General features: G+C 41.5%; 1 protein-coding gene and 1 pseudogene across 2 annotated transcripts in view; one reads left to right on the top strand and one right to left on the bottom strand.

The window, feature by feature from the left end:
- The window catches only part of LOC126284071 (calcium/calmodulin-dependent protein kinase kinase 1), a 1,500,861-nt gene that overhangs the window by 410,702 nt on the left and 1,074,126 nt on the right, over positions 1 to 16,033 (bottom strand). The gene's annotated exons all lie outside the window — the stretch shown is intronic.
- On the top strand, positions 9,002 to 9,119 carry LOC126285478 (5S ribosomal RNA; annotated as a pseudogene).

Here is a 16,033-nt window from a genome sequence, read left to right as displayed (position 1 = left end):
ACATGTAGGTGTCTGTGACAACGTAAGACGGAGACTATGACATTAACGATCTCGTGATTTAGGAACATTACCAGAAGAATAAAACGCCTGTTTAGGAATAAAGTGAAGAGGCAAAGAATACTGAAAGAGTTCTTCTTTTGGGGCAGCCGCTAGTCTACAATTCGATTGTGAAAAGTAAAGAAACCGCAGGACAGTTGCTTAATCCACAATCTTTTATCGGAAGGTCCATCATGTGGTGTAAAGAATAACACCAATTAATCGACTGAGGTCATTCTCACCCATATGTTGCCATGGAACCGAAGGTTCCATGTCATAACGGTTGTTGTCGAATTTAGGTCGCTTTGGTCCATTAGACACGAAACATTTGGTTTCATGGCGACATTGGGGTAAGGATGACCTCAACTGATTAAGTGATTTTATTTTTTACAACAGCTGATTTATCTTTAGCTGTTCCGAAGCTGGTCCTGTGCACACAATGAAATGTTGTGAAAAAAATGGTTCAAATGGCTCTGAGCACTATGGGACTTAACATCTATGGTCATCAGTCCCCTAGAACTTAGAACTACTTAAACCTAACTAATCTAAGGACATCACACAACACCCAGTTATCACGAGGCAGAGAAAATCCCTGATCCCGCCGGGAATCGAACCCGGAACCCGGGCGTGGGAAGCGGGAAGGCTACCGCACGACCACGAGCTGCGAATTAAGAACTCCGTTTCTTCGTATTTCAAAACGCAAATAATATTGCCTGGCAACAAAAGTGAAGCACTCAGAAGATGTGATCGGAAGTCAATGAAACTTCGCACATGTACATATCATCGACATGCATACAAATTATAAGAGCTGCAATTCACTGTGGCACTCAGAACGGCCATCAGAATAAATTAGTGTTGTTCGTGTTTGGTGGTTACCAGTGCGGTAGGGTTTAGAAGTGGCATGAACGGCGCCTGATGATGAGTGACAAAAGACACAAGGACGCTAGGAACTAGTGTGAGACAGCATTATAAGTAGGTGCCAGAGTTGTAAATGTGACATTTGGCGGGCTGGTTGAATCGTATAATATCCATATTTGCGGTGCGTTAGAATGTGATTGTGATCGAATGCTGGAGTGCTGGAAAAGGTGAGGGCCGGCATACTCCTTGTCGAGATTCTGGTGGGCCCAGTGAACGATCCTCGAATTGTTCACAAGGCATATCATGAACCCTTCACATTTTCGCCTGCCAGCGTAGGACAATTTATGGACTCCCTACAATATTCTGTCACGCAGCACCACTTGTTGGAGACCAGCAGCAGGCGGTGTTGGATATTACCGTCCCATACGTGAGCTGCCGTTCACACCACGACACAAGCGGCTGCTTTCAGAGTGGTGTTCTGAATGTTAAGCATGGACTTCTTATGAAGAATGCCAGTTTTATGTTCAACGATGAACAGCGATTCTGCTCTGTCCTGGACAATCATCGTCGACTAGCTTGGGACCACTGGAGAGAGGTCCATTCTTCAAATTCTTTGGTGAGGCACAGCTGCATCACTCCATGCGTCATAGTGCGGGACAACTGAGTATGATTACGGGTTACAGCTGATATTGATTGAGGGAAACTCTGACGGCACAAAGATACGTCACGGACATCCTTCGCTCTCATGAGCTACCTATCATGCGTCAATACCATGACGTCATTTTCTTTTTTTAACGAATAATGCTCTTTCACACATGCATGTTTCTCTATGAACTGACTGCGTCACGTTGAAGTACTCCCGTTTCCAGCAAGATCCCCAGGTCTGTCCCCAGTCGAACATTTGTGGGACAGCCAACTCCGTGCCAGCATCAGTATCAAGGATATCAGACCAGTTAGAACCGTTGTGGGCCAGATTACCTCACGAGAGAATGCAACTGCTTTATGATGTCTTCCCAACCGAAACGGTGCACAATTCCAGGATAGAGAATATTCATAAGTGGGTTCATAGTAACAAGTTGATTATGAATTAGAACCTCTGAAATAAAATCTCATATCCTCTCACGCCATGAAGTTTCCTTTCGTTTCCTCCTCCGCTTCTAGGTAATTAACTTTCTTTGGCAGTGTTTCACATACTTTTGTTCATTATAGTTCGCAACAGTATTCTTGGGTAGCTATGTCTAGAGAAAACGAGACTCACCAGTAAGTGACGAACATTAAGAGACACTTACATACGAATCCACGTAACTAAGATACCTTTATTCACACGTACTGTTCCTTATTAACAATGACTTAGAGGTCGACAATTTTAAATGAAGTGCAAGTGGTCTCAGCACGATATTCAGTATCCAATAGCAAAATATTATTTTCGACTCTGAAATTATCTAAGTTCTTAGTCATATAAGTTTTAGTTAACATGTTGGGAGTGAAATACATAAAACGTTGGAAATCGCCATCGATTCATTTCGACAAATACCGGTTCATTAATTTACTTTCCTGATCAGGTAACTTCCCACTTCAGCTCGGCAATACGCTCCCGGTTCCACTACACTGAACACACTTCATCTAAATAAATTAGTGTACTTGTGGCCCTTTCTTCTTCACTCCAGTTCGACGACTTGAGTTCCTTTTTTGCTAGTTACATCATACAAATGTACAAACGTACAAATGTGTGTGAAATCTTATGGGACTTAACTGCTAAGGTCATCAGTCCCCAAGCTTACACACTACTTAATCTAAATTATCCTAAGAACAAACACACACACCTATGCCCAAGGAGGACTCGGTCCTCCACCGGGACCAGCCGCACAGCCCCTGACTGCACCGCCCTAGACCGCTCGGCTATTCCAGCGCGGCAGTTACATCGTAAAGCGGCTTCTCATTTGCCTTTCGGGGGTTGAGTTGATCCAATTCTACACGATTCCACCATAGAAAAGAGAGAGATGACCACCAGGCACCGAACATGGGATTCCATATTTGTGGCGTGACGTTACCCATTTACCTTTCACTTTTTTATCGCTTACATTTAGAAGTTTATCTGAAACACGTCAGAAAACTCTTTTTAAGTTTAACTATGTGAACAGTTTTAATGTATCGTATTGTAACGTTTTTATAATAACAGCACCCTCATTTGTCTCATCGCGTAATTGGACGTCAAACTTTTTAAATTCACCTGACATATTTTTATCATTTGATACTGATTCTGTACAGCATAGCGCAAGTTGTGCGAGCTGCATATTCCTTTTGCACATGTACTGTACAAATATAAGGATTTTCTGTCATCTTCCACTATTAAAAATAGTATCTATATCACCATTATATTATGTATTAATATTTGGCAGTTTTACATTTGATAACGGATAAATACTAAGGCAGAAAACAGGCCATGTGGACTTAACGAAGTACTAATTAAGCAAATGTAGCGAATTTACAATAAATCTACTACAATCACAAAATCAGCATCATCCAACTGCGGAGAAACCAATAAGCTAATTACTAGACAACGGAGGTGTTTACTCTCCTGCTACAGAAGAAGTAATAAACGTTTTTAATTTGCAATAGCCCATCGTCCAATAAGATCTGCCTCAAAGATCACGATCACCAGTGTCGGCAATGTTCTGCAGCTCCAGTGGTATTTATTTGCTCACGGCTACGATCATGCACCGTCCTCAAGAAAATCGATGCTATTGATGTGATATTCCCTCCGCCGTACTCTGTACAATGGTTTTCCGAGTATAACCCATCCGTCCAAAAAGTTGCGAGGCTTATTTTATTCCAGGTGTGTAAGCGACGTCAGCAGAGTAACTGCGGTGACAGCTCGAACTCATAACTCTTACCACCGTACACAATAAGTGAGCATACGACCAGTTACCTGCGAGTAGGCAGTGAACGCGTGACCCTAGTGTGTCAACATTGTTGTTTCAGGAATCACAATGGAGTAACATCCCTAAATAAAGGTGGTCAAGACATTCTGCACAGTGGTTTGGACAGGAAAGAAGGTGTGATCAGCGTTTGTCCCGCACACTTTGGTTACCGAACAGAAACGACAAAGCGTGGATGTCTGCCGCGGCTTCCCTGAAATACAAAACACGGTCAATTTTTTTTTCTGGAATAAATCATTACGGATGACGAAGTTTGGTGTTGTCAGTACGAAACTATCACTAAACGACAAAGTGCAGAAATCCAAACGAAGGGTCAGCCCTCTGACAGCATAAGCGATATTCAAGCCAGTTGAAGCATGTCCCAAAGAAGGATTTTCCTGTATGTGTGTGTGTTCGGGCTTATGAGCGTTCACCGGTGAGGTCATCAGCGTCCTGACGTACATTAAAAGAAGCGTATGTGTACAAATTTAGTAACATAGAAGCATACACCCAAAGAAAGTGCGAAAGGATGAAAAATGCTGTACAAGAAGATGAAACGTAGGAAAACGAGAAAGGATCGTCAAGGGTGCCAGAGGAAATTGTCACTGGCTGTTCACTTACGTAATATATGGGCGAGCCAGTAGCCCTGTGAACAAATTAAGACCCTCCCCATAAAATCATGGTAAAACCATTGGGCAAGTCACAGAATAAAACTTTAACCACATTAGTTTGAGTATTTCCTAAAAGAGATAGCAGATCCGCCGGCAAGTAACCCTCGGCCCGCTGGTCAGAAAATAAAACGCAGTCCAATAAAACGTGGCGCACAGTGACCTGGTCACCACAAGCACCACACATTGGAGGGTCCTCTCGCCGGAGCAGGAAGCCATGCGTCACAGGACTGTGGCCTATCCGAAGACGAGTGAGGAGACCCTCGTCCCATCTACGTGGTTGGAAGGAAGTACACTACACACGCTTCATGGGCTTGGCTAAACGGAGCTTATTGGCAGTCATTTCCAGGCACTCATCATCCCACCGACGAATGACTCGGGAGATTTTCTCTCTTCTCTCTTCTAAACTGAATGCATCGATGCCGGTATCATGGTTATGAATCACTCGATACCACATTTCCTCGATGTCTGTGTAATTTTTGCTTTTGCTGGGGTGTTCCCTTTTTGTACGAGTGCATACTGAAAATTAATGCTTCCGAATTTATTACATGAAAACTTTTAAAACTTGTTAAATAAAATCAACGTTATTTACATTGAATATCTTTATTCTCGTGTCTACATAATTGCAGCCCGCTGTCGCCAGAGGGCTCCGAATTGTAGAGTATAACATGACGATGTGTAACGTAACTATGTTGGTGCGTCAGGAACAACGAGCTGTTATGGGCTTAAGACTTCGAAGAGTTCGTCCACACATGAAGCAACTTCTCCTTCAGCACCACAATGCCAGACCACACAGGAGCGCTGTCACATTTGGAACAATATGACACCTTGGGGCCGACCGAACAATAGGAGCGAAAGGCTACAGTCTTGTCTTACACGCTTTTTAATACGAGCACTTGATCGTCCACTCTTATTATTCCCTCTTGGCTGTTGTAGATATTGTATATGACCTGTCACTCCTCACAGCTTACCCCGACTTTTTTCAGAATTTCGAACATCTTGCCCTATTTTACATTGTCGAACGTTTTTTCCACGGCGACAAATCCTACGAACGTGTCTCGATTTTTCTTTAGTCCTGCTTAAATTATTAACTGCAACGTCAGAATTGCCTCTCTCGTGGCTTTATTTTTCCTAAAGCCAAACTAAACGTCATCTAGCGCTTACTCAATTTTCTTTTGCATTCATCTGTATATTATTCTTGTAAACAACTTGAATGCATGAGCTGTTAAGCTGATTGTGCGATAATTCTCGCACTTGTCAGCTCTTGCCGTCTTCGGATTTGTGCGGATGACGCCTTTCCGAAAGTCAGGTGGTATGTCGCCAGACTCATACACACTCTACACACCAACGTGAATAGACGTTTTATTGCCACTCCCCCCAATGATTTTAGAAAGTCTGGTGGGATGTTATCTATCCCTTCTGCCTTATCTGAACTTAAGTCCTCCAAAGCTCTTTTAAAGTCTAATAGTGAATCCACTCTCTCTTATAAATCGACTAGTGTTTCTTCTTATATCACATAAGACAAATCTTCCCCTTATAGAGCCTTGCAATGTATTCTTTCCACCTATGCGCTCTCTCCTCTGAATTTATCAGTGGAATTTCCGTGGCACTCTTAATGTTACCACACTTGCTCTTACTGTCACCGTAGGTTGGTTTGACTTTCCTGTATGCTGAGTCTGTCCTTCCGATGATCATTTCTTTTTCGATGCCTTCACATTTTACCTGCAGCCATTTCGTCTTAGCTTCCCTGCACTTCCTGTTTATTTAATTCGTCATCGTCTTGTATTTCTGTATTCCTGAGTTCCCCGGAACATTTTTGTACTTCTTCCTTTCATCGATAAATTGAAATATTTCTTCTGTTACCCATAATTTCCCCCCAGTTACCTTCCTTGTATCTTTTTCTTTCCTTACCAACTTCTATGGTGGCTCTTTTTAGGTATGTCCATTCCTCTTCAACTGTACTGGCTACTGAGCTATTCCTCATTGCTGTACCTATAGCCTTAGAGAACTTCAAGTGTATCTCGTCATTCCTCAGTACTGCCGTATCCCACTTGTACAGGAAGATTTAAATGTTCATTTTTCTCCGACGCTCTGGTGGTGAGTGGAATGTAGGTGGCTCTAAGAACCCCTCTACAATGCACTTAAGTGCGAATTGCAGAGTAGTGATATAGATGTGAAAAAGTGACGAGATTCAAACGAAATACCGATAGACTTTTATTCTGTCGCCTTAGTCAGTTCCACCAACGCCGCTGCTCGACTACTGGCGCTCTCGTATGGTATTCAACAAGCTTGTTAAACTATTTCTTAAACCTCAGTATGTACTACAGTAGTGCGAAAGACGAGCATAATAGGTTATCTGCTCGAGGTATCCTTCCCTAGACAGTCACGTCTGAGACAGCAGTAAAACATCAACGGAGGTACATAAATCAGCCTTAACTGCCTGTGGTCGTTCATCAGTTAAGCATTTTAAACCGCACGTCACTGGGCTCTAAACTTTAATGTGTTCCAAAAATACTTTATAGCAGTGTTCCATAAATCAATGTGCACAGCTACGAATTTGGTGGCAGTTTCTGCCTAACAGTGGCCGATTTCTTTTTTTCCCCCACAGACTAAGCGGTCTATTTTTAGAGTAAATTTCACTTATTTTCAGAGCCTCATAAGCAACTTCGACAGGTGGTAGCAAAAATCAAGGAAACAGAAAAGATAGGTGATCTGTATGCACGTCTGCCACAGAATTTTTTGTAAAACCTAATCTTCTGTGAAAACTTACGGATGGAAGTCACTTTCGCATGATGTGTCACTGCCAAATAGTTCGATAGAACTTGGACCATAGATAGAAAGAACTGCTCCAATATAGTACAGAAGGTAACTGAAAAAAGTACGCCATGACATGAATAGAAATGACACTTTTATCGAAGATAATAATTAGACTGAAGTCACTGCGATTTATAATATTTCCCCTAACACTATAAAAGGTAGGACATGGTTCTCAATACGGTGCTGTTGGCCAGAAGGACTTAGGGCGTATCATTCCTGCACCATCACATTCGACAACTTTTGGTGATCGTTGGAGCATATGGACATGCTGGAATACGTCTCCACAATGCATTTGCTGTTTATGTCGGCGGAACTGGAAGGCTAGTCCATTCGCTTAATATCCTCTCGTTCCTAGACATCATACACTTGTGACTGCGGATCGCCATCCATAAAAATAAAGTCAGGGGCGAATTCACCCCTGAAAACAATAACGTTGATCGGTCAGTCAACCGTTTTCAAAGATTTGGAGGTCAGAACGCCTACGTAACATTTTGCCTGCCCACTCTAAAACAGCTGCACTAATAACATGATCGTTTCCCGAAATGCTCCCGCGTGCATTACGAGTTCCTAGCTCCGGCCATATGATTGCACGTAATGCACCCAGAATCATTGCCGAACATCAACGTTTTGATGGTCCAGGAGGTTTGACGAATGGACCTCCCTGTATATTTCTACGATTTAAATCACATCGAGCACTTTTGGGATGCGTTGGGATGAAGTATTGTAAGAAGTCCACGTTCACCATCGCCTCCTTATCAGTTACCAGCCGCTTTGGTTAGAATGGAGCTACTTACAAAAAAAATAAAAAAAAATAAAAAATGTTCAAATGTGTGTGAAATCTGATGGGACTTTATTGCTAAGGTCATCAGTCCCTAAGCTTACACACTACTTAACCTAAATTATCCTAAGGACACACACACACACACACACACACACACACACATGCCCGAGGGAGGACTCAAACCCGCGCCGGGATCAGCCGCATAGTCCATGACTGCAGCGCCGGCCGGTGTTTCCGTGCGGTTCTAGGTGCTACAGTCTGGAACCGCGCGACCGCTACTGTCGTAGGTTCGAATGCTGCCTCTGGTATGGATGTGTGTGGTAACCTCAGGATAGTTAGGTTTAAGTAGTAAGTTCTAGGGGACTGATGACCTCAGATGTTAAGTCCAGTAGTGCTCAGAGCCATTTGAACCATTTGAGCCTGATCCTGAATCACCATCTCCTCCCGCTTCTTTTTCGTGCAGGACAGTATTTCATTGTTTGTCGAGAGACTCTCTGAGAAGACATATGCAGTACACGCTCTTTTCAAACATGCTTTCGTTGGATTACTTTGCAGGTGCCCCCAGTTCTTTCATTACATTTCTTATTCTGTCTATTCTGTCTTCTATTGTGCAATCTTTCACTGATCTAGGAAACATCGTCTCTGACGTTCCACTTTGTCTCAGATCTTTTGCTCTTAAGGTACAGCTTTCTGCTTCATATAGTACTGTACGTAGTACTACGACTTTATAACATTTCACTTGGTTTCCTCTTCTAGTTTTATCCTTCAACGTTCATCTTATCGTACCACATATGACTCGATAGGTAATAATCTTCTTATTTACATCTTTCTCTTCCTCAAAAGTTGGATATGGATGTTTGAAATGAGAAACCTGTTCTTTATTATGTTATTGATGATTATGTTAGTCATTATAGAGTACTTTGGGCAACGGCCTTGCCGCAATGGATACACCGGTTCCCGTCGGATTACCGAAGTTAAGCATTGTCGGGCGTGGTCAGCACTTGGATGGGTAACTATCCCGGCCGCCATGTGCTGTTGCCATTTTTCTGGGATGCACACAGCCTCGTGATGCCAAGTGAGGAGCTACTCGACCGAACAGTAGCGGCTCCGGTTACAGAAAACCATCATAACGGCCAGGAGAGCGGTGTGCTGACCACACGACCCTCCTATCCACATCCTCAACTCAGGATGACACGGCGGTCGGATGATCCCCATGGGCCACTTGTGGCCTGCAGACGGAGTGATTTTTTTATAGAGTACGTTCCTACAAAGGTCATTGTTTTAGATTAAAACTTAGGCTTGTATTGTTTAATCCACGTACCCCTTTACTGTCCGGTATGATTTCCTGGTAGTCGGCAAAAAGCATTGCATTTAGAAATTTTCTTGACGTAATTCTTAAACCTTGAGGTATTCCGTCCATCACCCATTCACTGACCAGGTAGTTCATGAACAGTGTAGGTGAAGTACTACATGCTTTTTTACTCCTTGGTTTATATGTAGGTTTGGTTCCAGCTCTTTACCCGGATCTATTTTTATTTCGGTGTTTCTTTGTATAAATCTTGGCACACTTTTATGGGGTATCTGGGGTAACCTCTTTTCTCCATTACAAAACAGAGATTTTTCTCTGTAGATGTGATTAGATGCATTCTCAAAGTCAATAAATGCTACACTTTTCTTCTAATTGAATTCTCGTCTTTTTGCAAATTGAAATCTTGTCTTTTTTGTATAATTTTTTCGAGAGTGAAACCATAGTCAGCACACGATCTTCCTCGCCGGAAGACTGCTTGCTGTTCAAAGAAAATTAAATCAGAAATTCTTCGAAGATTTTTATTAATTTCAAGGGTTGACTGAACAGAAATCCCTTTTCCTTCGTAAGTCCTCAACAGTTGGCAGCATTGGTATGCTGTAGGTACTGGCTTGTTTCGTAGCCTCTTCTCTACAGCTCCAGTTGGCGGGAAACCTTAGCATAGAAACGTTGGGTGACTACAGTGTAAAGTATGGAAACATAAGCAGACGGTCGGTCAGTGCGATTTAAGCAAAGTGCAGTCATTGAATTCTTTAAGGCAGAAGGTGTCACCCGAAAGGAGATTCATCAGAGAATGAAAGACATTTATGGTGATTGCGTTGATGGGAGTACTGTACGTCTTTGGGCGGGTAATTTTAAAGATGGTGAGGCGGGAACATCAGGCCTGCGTGACAAATAAAGTGTCGGACGTCCTGTGGCTGCAACCACCGAGTTTCACAAGCAAAATGTTGACAAATTGATTCAGGACGATCGTCGTATCACTCAGAGAGAAAATGAAAGCACAATCGGCATTTGACAAGAACGCATGGGTCACATTATTGCTTTCCTGCGGCATGACAAAGCCAAACCGCACACTTCAAGTGCCACCACAGCAGAACTTCAGAGACCGAATCTCACCACCGCCTACGGCATCCTCTACGCAATCTAGATTTAGCACCGTCTGACCTCCATCTGTTCCCGATGATGAAAGGCGATCTGCGGGGACATCATTATGCTTCTGATGAAGACGCTGAAAGAACAGTGAGTCTGTGGTTGCGGAAACAGAGTGAACTTCTTCCGTGACGGCTTCAGAAAACTTGTTTATCGAGGGACAACATCTATCTCCTTTTTTAATCAGTGAAAGAACTTTAACTTACCTCCATTCTTCGAGGTATGTAGACCTTATGCCAACACATGCTGTGTAGATGGAGCATTCTAAATTCTAGATGTGTTAGTAGGTTACATGTTTCATGGGTTGTTTTGAACTATAGATCTTAACTATTCAATTTACATCAACACCGAAACAGCTTTCACACACTGCAATGATAGAAATTTTTCTGCTGAACAGAAGGAGTTGTCATTAGGAGACTTCCACTGTTTGATTTCAAATTTTACTTTGCTGTGTGTGAAACAGTTTATCTCGCAGGGTAAGTGATCAAAAATTAATATTGTAGCATTGTGCACCAATTTTTGTGCTAAAGACAATCCTAATGTGAAGTAATAAACCTCATTTATCTTTCTGGTATTGTAATTTGCACCTCATTGATTCTTTTGAACTGCAGCAAATTATTTACAATAAACTTCGTGAGGGTATAAATATACTGTGAAGAAGTACTCAGAATTTCCAACTCCTTAAACACATGTCTGTAGGATGATCGTGGGTGAGCACCACATATTATTTTGACAGCACGTTTTTGGGCACTGAGGGCCTCCTTTCTTAAAAATAAGTTACCCCTGAACATTATTGGATGTGACATTATTAAATGAAAACGAAAAATTTGCCCAATTTCTTACATATCCCTCTCCTGGATTTGATATGATTCTAAGTATTACTGCGGCTGAACTGAGTTATTTTACGAGTTCCGTTTAAATAGTTTTCAATATGAATGTATAAGCAATTTTAAGTTCACGCATTGTTTATCACTTCCTTACTTTATGTTCCACTTATCACTGGTGTAGTACCCCTAGATGTGCAGAACTGAATATGTTCTGTCTTCTTAAAACTGAGGGCGAGTCCGTTCACAGAAAACCAGTCAATGATTGTTTTAAGAATTTTGTATACTATTTCTTCTGTTTCTGTATGTATGCTCGGATTGATTGAAATAATAGTGTCATCAGCAAAAGAACTAATTCATGTTGTATATTAGACGGAAGATCGTTTATATATATGAGAACAATAGTGGACCTAAGACTGAGCGTTGGGGAACACCATACATAATTTCTCCCCAGTCAGAATAACGTCCTTGGACTATTGTGGTTGAATTACTAAATACATTCGTTGAAACTAACAAATTTTCTCAAATTTATTTAGTTGGTGTTAATGGCATCTTCTCCATTGCTTCCGATCAACTGGTGTATGGGTTGTAAGTAGGCTGTTTCGGTTTTTATGTTGGTAACGCCACGTGGCGCTCTATATGAAAATCACTGACTATGCTGTGTGAAGTCTGTGGCTGGTTTGCGTTGTTGGAATATTTGCTATTGTAGTTCTTCTAATAATTTCCGGGTATGCAGCCGGATCCCGTCGAAGGGATCCAGCTGCATACCCAGAAATTATTAGAAGAACAAATACGCCGGGAAAATTTCAGATGCTATTGTAGTGTTGGGCAGTTGGATGTGAACAGCGCTTAGCGTTGCGCAGTTGGAGATAAGCCGCCAGCAGTGATGGATATGGGAAGAGAGATGGCAGAGTTTTGAGACCGGATGATCTGGACGTGTGTCCGCCAGGAAAACGAAATTTGGTGTACCGTATATCATGAACTGATGTATATATAATGACTTTTGAACACTATTAAGGTAAATACATTGTTTGTTCTCTATCAAAATCTTTCATTTGCCAACTATGCCTATCAGTAGTTAGTGCTTTCTGTAGTTTGAATCTTTTATTTAGCTGCCAGTAGTGGCGCTCGTTGTATTGCAGTAGTTAGAGTAAGGAAGATTTTTGTGAGGTAAGTGATTCATGAAAGGTATAGGTTATTGTTAGCCAGGGCCATTATTTTGTAGGGATTATTAAAAGTCAGATTGCGTTGCGCTAAAAAAATATTGTGTCAGTTTAGTGATGATCAGAAAAAGTAAAGAGAGAAATGTCTGAGTACGTTCAGTTTTGCTCAGCTGTTTGAAAATAAAGTAATGTAGAGGTTTACCAGCACAGTAATTCATAAATTTTTCAAAGGGGATTTTTCAGGGTTCTTTACCTATTCTTGCATTTAGGTCTCCAGTCAAGATCACAGTGAGCCTGAAGTTTGATGGAAGAGATCTGACAGAGAAAGGAAAGAAGGAAGATTCCGATCTGTACTACGAAGACTTGCAGAAACGTCTGAATGAATTTAACGTAATTTTACTACCCATTTGGAGAATGTTAATTTTTTTTTTTGGGGAGGGTCAAATGCGTCTTTTCGCACCATACAGATGTCGTGTCCAATAATTCTGCAACTAATTTTGATCTTCTGATGATGTTACTAGATGGAAAACGACATCACCATCTGCAAAAATCTTAGAGACAGGCTCAGATTTCTCCTAAACCGTTTATATGGATTTATCATGGAATTAGGAATCAACTTGAACAAAGAGCCAGATATTTAAAAGGAACTATATTTTCTTGATGTTGGTTGTACGACAATAAGAGTTTTCTTCCAGTGGTTTTCTGATGATGGAACACAGCACACATTTCAAAATACTTTTGCAGAACAATGTCGACGATATGTCTACAATTTGTCGATTACTTTTATACCCCTACTTGTCTGTTGGTGTTATCTTTCTACTTTTTCAGGGTTTTGGTACGCATATTTCATCTAGGGAGCGGTTGTATATGACTGCTAAAATTGAGCTATTTGATTAACATGCTGCCAAAGGAACCTATCCGACAACAAATTGACTGAAAGACTTGGCTTTATTGAGTAATTTGCTTCGTTACACTGGTGTGATCTACAACAAAATTACATTTAAGCAGATATTCTTCAATAGAATTCTAGATAATTATTGCGTCTCCTTTGGTGCAGAAAAATCGGATAACCATGTGTAGTAACTCAGCTTCACTGGCACAGACGTCGGTAACATTACAGCTGCCAACACATAGTGTAGGTATTGATTATTCTTGATGCTTGCATAGTTTGCATACCACCAGAATCTGTTTGGACTAACATGTGTACTGAACTAAAAGTTTAAACTGTCTCAAAGGCACTGAAAATGAGTCTGAATATATTCACGCCGCTGTAAGGCACGACCTACAAGACATGGTTTAGCCTCTTCTCCCACCAAGGCCAAGTTAGAACACACATTACACTAAAAAATTCCAAAAATAACCACTTACCGTAACGATAGTGGGACACGGTAACAATGTTATCAACTTTCCAGTTTAATCATAGCGTTTTGTATAACGCCCTTACATTCATTAATTCACTGAAGTAATTTTACAATGTCGGTCTCGAACTGCTTCCTTGCATTGTTTCCCGAGCCCTTGATTTTGTTCCGCAGCTGTGGTGCTAGTAAGTGTTGTCAACAAACTTGGCTATCTATAAGCTTTAATTCTGCCGTATTTGCCTCGAAGCAGAGATATGTTCCAAACGACGTAGTGGAATCTGGTGTACTTCGCCCGCGTAGATCATCCACTATCTCTGACCCTGTGTACTGCTTAAGGAGCTTTCGAGCGTAGTAAAAGACTCAAATTCCACCTAAGGGGCTCTGTCATTGCCCTCAATACTTTATTCTTGAAGTCCACTGTTCGCTACCTCAACTATTGAATATTGCAAGTGATTTAGTTTATGCTTGAGCTTCTAAGGTTGTCGCTGAATATATCAGATGGCATACGCTATGAGTTAATGAGTATCGTGCTCTCATTTAAAAATATGGCCGAAAGAGTCAGTCTACACGAATTATGTAACGAACGCTGTCGTCGAGGATCCTATGCTACAGAGGGCGCAGATTCACCACGAGATGGGGAAAGTCACAGACATCTATAGTCTGCGGAGGCCTAAGCGCTGTAGTGTGCAAGAGAGACAGACGAGAACCTACGTCATAGAGAAACCAGTACAAGCCGTTTGTGGCCAAGGGGACGTAACAGTGTTAAATATGGCGGACCAAAAATAGGCCATAAAGGAAAACATTTATGAAAAAAAAAGTTCATTTGGCTCTGAGTACTATGGGACTTGACTGTTGTGGTCATCAGTCCCCTAGAACGTAGAACGTAGAACTAACCTAAGGACATCACACACATCCATGCCCGAGGCAGGATTCGAACCTGCGACCGTAGCAGTCGCGCGGTTCCGGACTGAGCGCCTAGAACCGCTAGACCACCGTGGCCGGCTTTATGAAAAATATTTAATTCTGTAGTAATGCAGGGAATCAAGCCACAGTAATTTTAATCTGCCATCCTCCATAAATTTTCATGTTGATCCCAATAAAACTTGAATATTCATCATATCTATAATAGTTTAGGATTTACAGTTAAAGTGAAATTAAGAAGTTTTGTAACAAAGACCTGAACGCTAAAATCTGAACGGTTTGGTCGATCTTAACGAGTGACCTTTCACATAGAAGGGCATCATTAAAATGACGAACATTTAAATATCAACTCCGTAACTTTATTTGTTTAAAAGATATAGTAAATTTAAATTATTAGCATTTTCTCCCTACAAAACACATTGAACGATGGGAGCATGAATCATTAGGTAATAGAATATTTGTAGTAAAATCTAGTGCATAATAGTTTCTTTTGTTCCTTATTTATTTATCTGAAAGCACATTGGTGCAAGGCTACTGGCCGTGACATTCAAAGTCAACAGGGAAATTGTGTTGGTTTTATGTAAAAGAATTTAACGTTTATTATGTAATTGATATTGTTACTTTATTTAGAACGTGAATATGATCAAGCTTTGATTATTTAAATATGATAAAACGTAAAATAATGTAGAATAAACTACAGCCGATCAGATGGACGGAAAAGAAACTGCCATAGTCAATTGAGCAAGGATATTCGGCACGTGGGTAACGCGGCCAGGGACGGACAGTGCTGCTGCAGATGCGAAAATGGACAGTTCAGCTAGAGACACCAGAGGTGACAGTTCGGATTGAGACGCGAAAGCGGACATTCGGTCTTTAGGCAGCTAGGAAGAGAAATGACTTGGAAAAATTCGCGTTGTGTGGTATTGCGAGACTTAGTTAAAAAAATGGTTCAAATGGCTCTGAGCACTATGGGACTTAACATCTATGGTCATCAATCCCCTAGAACTACTTAAACCTAACTAACGTAAAGACGTACACAACACCGAGTCACCACGAGGCAGAAAAAATCCCTGACCCCGCCGGGAATCGAACCCGAGAACCCAGGCGCGGGAAGCGAGAACGCTACCGCACGACCACCTGCTGCGGACGAGACTTAGTCTCTGAGCTGTGAGTAGTTACGCACCTGGTGTGAACTCTAACTTTTCGTGTAAATATCGATGTGGGGTATAGGACT

This window comes from Schistocerca gregaria, chromosome 8 (assembly GCF_023897955.1).
Source record: "Schistocerca gregaria isolate iqSchGreg1 chromosome 8, iqSchGreg1.2, whole genome shotgun sequence".
Lineage (NCBI taxonomy): Eukaryota > Metazoa > Arthropoda > Insecta > Orthoptera > Acrididae > Schistocerca > Schistocerca gregaria.
This window is presented reverse-complemented; position numbering and strand designations above follow the sequence as displayed.